At 42.7% G+C, this 7,345-nt stretch overlaps 1 protein-coding gene across 1 annotated transcript in view; it reads right to left on the bottom strand.

Moving 5' to 3' along the window:
- LOC122542642 (probable E3 ubiquitin-protein ligase HERC1) overlaps positions 1-7,345 on the bottom strand; it is a gene marked incomplete at its 5' end in the record, with an annotated part of 215,948 nt that overhangs the window by 103,717 nt on the left and 104,886 nt on the right. The gene's annotated exons all lie outside the window — the stretch shown is intronic.

Here is a 7,345-nt window from a genome sequence, read left to right as displayed (position 1 = left end):
GTCATCTGCAAACTTACTTACTGTACCTCTTACGCTCGCATCCAAATCATTTATGTAAATGACAAAAAGTAGAGGGCCCAGCACCGATCCTTGTGGCACTCCACTGGTCACAGGCCTCCAGTCTGAAAAATAACCCTCCACCACCACCCTCTGTCTTCTACCTTTGAGCCAGTTCTAGTTCTCCCTGTATTCCATGACATCTAACCTTGCTAATCAATCTCCCATAGGGAATCTTGTTGAACGCCTTACTGAAGTCCATATAGATCACATCTACTACTCTGCCCTCATCAATCTTCTTTGTTACTTCTTCAAAAAACACAATCAAGTTTGTGAGACATGATTTTCCCACGCACAAAGCCATGTTGACTATCCTGAATCAGTCCTTGCCTTTCCAAATACTGTCCCTCAGGATTCCCTCCAACAACTTGCCCACCACCGAGGTCAGGCTCACCGGTCTATAGTGTCCTGGCTTGTCTTTACCGCCCTTCTTAAACAGTGGCACCACGTTTGCCAACCTCCAGTCTACCGGCACCTCACCTGTGACTGTCGATGATACAAATATCTCAGCAAGAGGCCCACTTCTCTAGCTTCCCACAGAGTTCTCGGGTACACCTGATCAGTTCCTGGGGATTTATCCACTTTTAACCGTTTCAAGACATCCTCTGTAATCTGGACATTTTACAAGATGTCACCATCTATTTCCCTACAGTCTATATCCTCCATATCCTTTTCCAAAGTAAATACTGATGCAAAATATTCATTTAGTATCTCCCCCATTTTCTGTGGCTCCACACAAAGGCCGCCTTGCTGATCTTTGAGGGGCCCTATTCTCTCCCTAGTTACCCTTTTGACCTTAATATATTTGTAAAAACCCTTTGGATTGTCCTTAATTCTATTTGCCAAAGCTATCTCATGTCCCCGTTTTGCCCTCCTGATTTCTCTCTTAAATATACTCCTACTTTCTTTATACTCTTCTAAGGATTCACTCGATCTATCCTGTCTATACCTGATATATGCTTCCTTCTTTATCTTAACCAAATCCTCGATGCTTTTGTAAGAAGAAGCAAACACTCACATAGCACTAATGACCAAACAGTTCTCCTGTCATCAGAGAAAAAATGTTACCCACATTTGTTAAGAATTAAACCAAACAAAACCCCAGCAAAATTGCAAGAATATAAGGGCTTGCAATTTTGTTAGAGCAAACAAAATAAAATAATGTAAAATAAGGCACAGGGAATCTTATAACCAGTGTGAAGTTGAACAGCTCAATTCTCTAACTTTGGGCTGCACAGTATTTGGGAAATTTTGCAAAATTATGACAATTGAGTGGCATAAAGATTTTTAGAGGTCAACACAACAATCACCAGAATCAAGGAATATGTGGAATGTGAGGAAAGAGGACAGAGTCAGAGTTTTACAGCACAGGAGGAGGCCCTTTGGTTTTTGATGACTGTACTGTACACCTACTCTTGGGATTAAGGTCCTTGTTAATTGGTGCAGCAGCCAGAGGGCTGCATGACATACTCCTGCTCCTCATTCTTGTATTTTTATGACAGAGTGAATCCTATCTTAAAACTGCAGGATTTCTTTTGGATCAATCTGTTCAGATATAGAACACAGAACAGTACAGCACAAGAATGGGCCCTTTGGCCCAAGATGTTGTGCCGAACATGACACCAATTTAAACTAATCCCTTCTGCCTGCCTTGATCCATATTTCTCCATTCCTTGCATATTCATGTACTTATCTAAAAGTCCCTTAAATGCCTCTATTGTATCTGCCTTCACCACCACCTCTGGCAGTATGTTCCAGACTCTTACTACTTTTTGTTTTAAAAGCCTAACCCCTCACATCTCCATTAAACTTTCCCCCTCTCATCTTAAATGCACGTCCCCTAGTATTAGACATTTCAACTCTGGGGGAAAAAAAGATACTGTCAACCCTATCTATCATAATTTTATGGATCTCTTATCAAATCTCCCCTCAGCCTCTGCCACTCCAGAGAAAACAACCCAAGTTTTCCTAGACTCTCCTTATAGCTCAAACCCTCTAGTCCAAGTAGCATCCTGGTGAACTCCTTCTGCACAGTCTCCAAAGCCTCTATATTCTTCCCATGATGTGGCAACCAGAATTGAATGTAATACTACAAGTATGCCCTAACCCAAATCTTATAAAGCTGCAACATGACATCCTGACTCTTGTACTCAATGCTCCAACCAATAAAGGTAAGCATGCCATGTACCTTTTTTACCACACTATCTACATGCATGGCCACTTTCAGGGAACTATGGACTTGAGAGGTAGGGAGATAGTGAAGAAAGATTTCAATCTGAGACTAGTGCAGTAGAGAACAAAGGCAAGTCAGGGCAGGCAGGGACAAAGCAGAGAACAAGGTAGGATTGATAAATTAAATTGCATTTATTTCAATGCAAGAGGCCTAACAGGGAAGGCAGATGAACTCAGGACATGGTTAGGAACATGGGACTGGGATATCATAGCAATTACAGAAATGTGGCTCAGGGACGGACAGGACTGGCAGCTTAATGTTCCAGGATACAAATGCCACAGGAAGGACAGAAAGGGAGGCAAGAGAGGAGGGGGAGTTGTGTTTTGGATAAGGGATAGCATTACAGCTGTACTGAGGGAAGATATTCCCGGAAATACATCCAGGGATGTTATTTGGGTGGAACTGAGAAATAAGAAAGGGATGATCACTTTATTAGGATTGTATTATAGACCCCTGAATAATCAGAGAGAAATTGAGAAACAAATTTGTAAGGAGATCTCAGTTATCTGTAAGAATAATAGGGTGGTTGTGGTAGGGGATTTTAACTTTCCAAACATAGACTGGGACTGCCATAAGGGTTTAGATAGAGAGGAGTTTGTTCAGTGGGTACAAGAAAATTTTCTGATTCAGTGTATGGATGTATCTACTAGAAAAGATGCAAATCTTGACCTACCCTTGAGAAATAAGGCAGGGCAGGTAACTGAGGTGTCAGTGGGGGAGCACTTTGGGGTCAGTGACCATAATTCTATTAGTTTTAAAATAGTAATGGAAACGGATACACCAGATCCAAAAGTTGAAGTTCAAAATTGGAAGAAGGCCAATTTTGACAGTATTAGGAAAGAACTTTCAAAAGCTGATTGGGCACAGATGTTCGCAGGTAAAGGGATGGCTGGAAAATGGGAAGCCTTCACAAATGAGGTAACGAGAGTCTAGAGAAAGTATATTCCTGTTAGGGTGAAGGGGAAGGCTGGTAGGGTGGGGAATGCTGGATGACTAAAGAGATTGAGGGTTTGATTAAGAAAAAGAAGGAAGCATATGTCAGGTATAGACAGGATAGATCGAGTGAATCCGTTGAAGAGTATAAAGGCATACTTAAGAGAGAAATCAGGAGGGCAAGAAGGGGATATGAGATAGCTTTGGCAAATAGAGTTAAGGAGATTCCAAAGGGTTTTTACAAATACATTAAGAACAAAAGGGTAACTTGGGAGAGAATAGGGTCCCTCAAAGGTTAACAAGGCAGCTTTTGTGTGGAGCTGCAGGAGATGAGTATTTTGCATCAGTGGAAAAGGGTAGTGGTGGAGGGTTGTTTTTCAGACTGGAGGCCTGTGACCAGTGGAGTGTCACAAGGTTCGGTACTGGGCCCTCTACTTTTTGTCATTTACATAAATGATTTGGATGCGACCATAAGAGGTACAGTTAGTAAGTTTGCAGATGATACCAAAATTGGAGGAGCAGTGGACAGCGAAGAGGGTTACCTCAGATTACAACAGGATTTGGACCAGATGGGCCAATGGGCTGAGAAGTGGAAGGTGGAGTTTAATTCAGATAAATGCGAGGTGCTGCATTTTGGGAAAGCAAATCTTAGCAGGACTTATACACTTAATGGTAAGATCCTAGGGAGTGTTGCTGAACAAAGAGACCTGGGAGTAAAGGCCCATAGCTCTTGAAAGTAGAGTCGCAGGTAGATAGGATGTGAAGAAAGCGTTTGGTATGCTTTCCTTTATTGGTCAAGAGTATTGAGTACAGGAGTTGGGAGGTCATGTTGCAGCTGTACAGGACATTGGTTAGGCCACTGTTGGAATATTGCGTGCAATTCTCGTATCCTTCTTATCGGAAAGATGTTGTGAAACTTGAAAGGGTTCAGAAAAGATTTACAAGGATGTTGCCAGGATTGGAGGATTTGAGCTATAGGGGCAGGTTGAATAGTTTAGGGTTGTTTTCCCTGGAGCGTAGGAGGCTGAAGGGTGACCTTACAGAGGTTTACAAAATTATGAGGGGCACGGATAGGATAAATAGACAACGTCTTTCCCTGGGATCGGGGAGTCCAGAACTAGAGGGCATAGGTTTAGGGTGAGAGGGGAAAGATATAAAAAAGATCTAAGAGGCAACCTTTTCACGCAGAGGGTGGTACGTGTATGGAATGAGCTGCCAGAGGAAGTGGTGGAGGCTGGTACAATTGCAACATTTAAGAGGCATTTAGATGGGTATATGAATAGGAAGGGTTTGGAGGGATATGGGCCGGGTGCTGGCAGGTGGGGCTAGATTGGGTTGGGATATCTGGTCAGCGTGGACTGAAGGGTCTGTTTCCATGCTGTACATCACTATGACTCTATATAGAATGTAAGGAAATAGATGGTGACATCTTGAAAAATGCCCATATTACATAGGAGGAACTGCTGGATGTCTTGAAACGCATAAAAGTGGATAAATCCCCAGGACCTGATCAGGTATTCCCTAGAACTCTATGAAAATCTAGGGAAGCAATTGCTGGGCCTCTTACTGAGATATTTATACCATTGATAGTCACAGGTGAGGTGCTTTAAGACTGGAGGTTGGCTAACGTGGTGCCACTGTTTAAGAAAGGTGGTAAGGACAAGCCAGGGAACTATGGACCTGTGAAACTCACGGCGGTGATGGGCAAGTTGTTGGAGGGCATCCTGAGGGACAGGATGTACATACTTTTGGAAAGGCAAGGACTGATTAGGGATAGTCAACATGGCTTTGTGCATGGGAAATCTTGTGTCATAAACCTGATTGAGTTTTCTGAAGAAGTAACAAAGAGATTGGTAAGGGCACAGTGGTATATGTGGTCTATATGGACTTCAGTAAGGCATTCGATAAGGTTCCCTATGGGAGACTGGTGAGCAAGATTAGATCTCATAGAATACAGGGAGACTATGCATTTGGATATAGAAGTGGCTCAAAGGTAGAAGACAGAGGGTGGTGTTGGAGGGTTGTTTTTTAGATTGGAGGCCTATGACCAGTGGAGTGCCACAAGGATCCGTGCTGGGTCCACTACCATTCGTCATTTACATAAATGATTTGGATTCGAGCATAACAGGTACAGTTAGTAAGTTTGCAGATGACACCAAAATTGGAGGTGTAGTGGACAGCGAAGAGGGTTATTTCAGATTACAACGGGATCTGGACCAGATGGGCCAATGGGCTGAGAAGTGGCAGATGGACGTTAATTTAGATAAATGTGAGGTGCTGCATTTTGGGAAAGCAAATCTTAGCAGGACTTATACACTTAATGGTAAGTTCCTAGGGAGGATCGCTGAACAAAGGGACCTTGGAGTGCAGGTATATATCTCCTTGAAAGTAGAGTCGCAGGAAGATAGGATAGTGAAGAAGGCGTTTGGTATGCTTTCCTTTGTTGTTCAGAGTATTGAGTACAGGGTAGGAGATCATGTTGCGGCTGTACAGGACATTGGTTAGGCCACTGTTGGAATATTGCATGCAATTCTAGTCTCCTTCTATTGGAAAGATGTTGTGAAACTTGAAAGGGTTCAGAAAAGATTTACAAGGATGTTGCCAGGGTTGGAGGATTTGAGCTATAGGGACAGGTTGAATAGGCGAGGGCTGTTTTCCCTGGAGCGTTGGAGGCTGAGGGGTGACCTAAGAGAGGTTTACAAAATCATGAGGGGCATGGATAGGATAAATAGTTTTCTGTCTTTTCCCTGACGTGGGGGAATCCTGAACTAGAGGGCTTAGGTTTCAGGTGAGAGTGGAAAGATATAAAAGAGACCTAAGGGGCAACATTTTCACTCAGAGGGTGGTATATGTATGGAATAAGCTGCCAGAAGTAGTGGTGGAGGCTGGTACAATTGCAAAACTTAAAATGTACCTGGATGGGTATATGAATAGTAAGGGTTTGGAGGGATATGGCCCAGGTGGGACTGGATTGGGTTGGGATATCTGGTTGGCATGGACGAGTTGGACCGAAGGGTCTGTTTCTGTGGTGTACATCTCAATGACATCAATGCTGTTCAGGATCCTGCCGTTAACCGTAAACCTTTCACTAACATTTCATCTTCCAAAATGCAACACTCTACAATTGCCTGGATTAAACTCCATCTACCATTTCTCTTCCAATATCTGCAACTAATCGATATCCTGCTATAATCTTTGACATCCTTTTACACTATCCACAACTCCATTGATCTTTGTGTTGTCCACAAACTTACTAATGCACCTATGTACATTTTCATCCAAATCACTTATATGTATCACATACAGCAGAGATCCCAATATAGATCCCTGTGGAATACTACTCATCATGGACCTCCAACCAGAAAATCAACCTTCTCCCACTACCCTCTGCCTTCTATCGACAAATCAATTTAGACTCCAAGCGACCAAGTCATCATGGATCTCATGCATCTTCATCTTCTGGATGAGCTTACCATGAGGGACTTTGTTGAAAGCCTTACTAAAATCCATGTAGACAATACCACCACTCAACTCTCATCCATCACCTTTGTCACCTCCTTGGAAAATGCAATCAAGTCATGACTGGAGCAGGTGAGATTTAAACTCAGGTTTCCTTCTGCAGTGGTAGGTGCACTACCACTTCACCACAACAGTCTTAATCACAAGCCTTGCACAATGGCTGTAACATACCACCGTGCTGATGTATTTCTGGGGTGCTATAGAATCACAAACCAAGGTATTTTTGCTTAAGCTTAAAAAGAAATCACTTGATTGATTTCAGAATGCGCTCATTTTACAGCATTTACATGGTTCGTTTGATAGGGTATTGAGGTTTCACAAGCTCCAGTATCATAACTAATGATGTTTCTGGTCCATGTAAAATTATATCCCTTAACATGACATAGGTAGTCTAGTACCAACAGCAAAGTCTGCGGTAATATAAAAGTTATTTGGCTCATAAATCCATTCTTCCTTTAGAACATAGAACAATACAGCACAGAACAGGCCCTTCGGCACACGATGTTATGCCGAACATTTGTCCTAGCTTAAACACCTATCCATGTACCTATCCAATTGCTGCTTAAAGGTCACCAATGATTCTGACTCTGCCACTCCCACAGG

The sequence above is a fragment of the Chiloscyllium plagiosum genome, chromosome 40, assembly GCF_004010195.1.
Source record: "Chiloscyllium plagiosum isolate BGI_BamShark_2017 chromosome 40, ASM401019v2, whole genome shotgun sequence".
Taxonomy (NCBI): domain Eukaryota; kingdom Metazoa; phylum Chordata; class Chondrichthyes; order Orectolobiformes; family Hemiscylliidae; genus Chiloscyllium; species Chiloscyllium plagiosum.
Note: the sequence above shows the minus strand (reverse complement) of the source record. Positions and strands in the feature narration are given on the sequence as shown.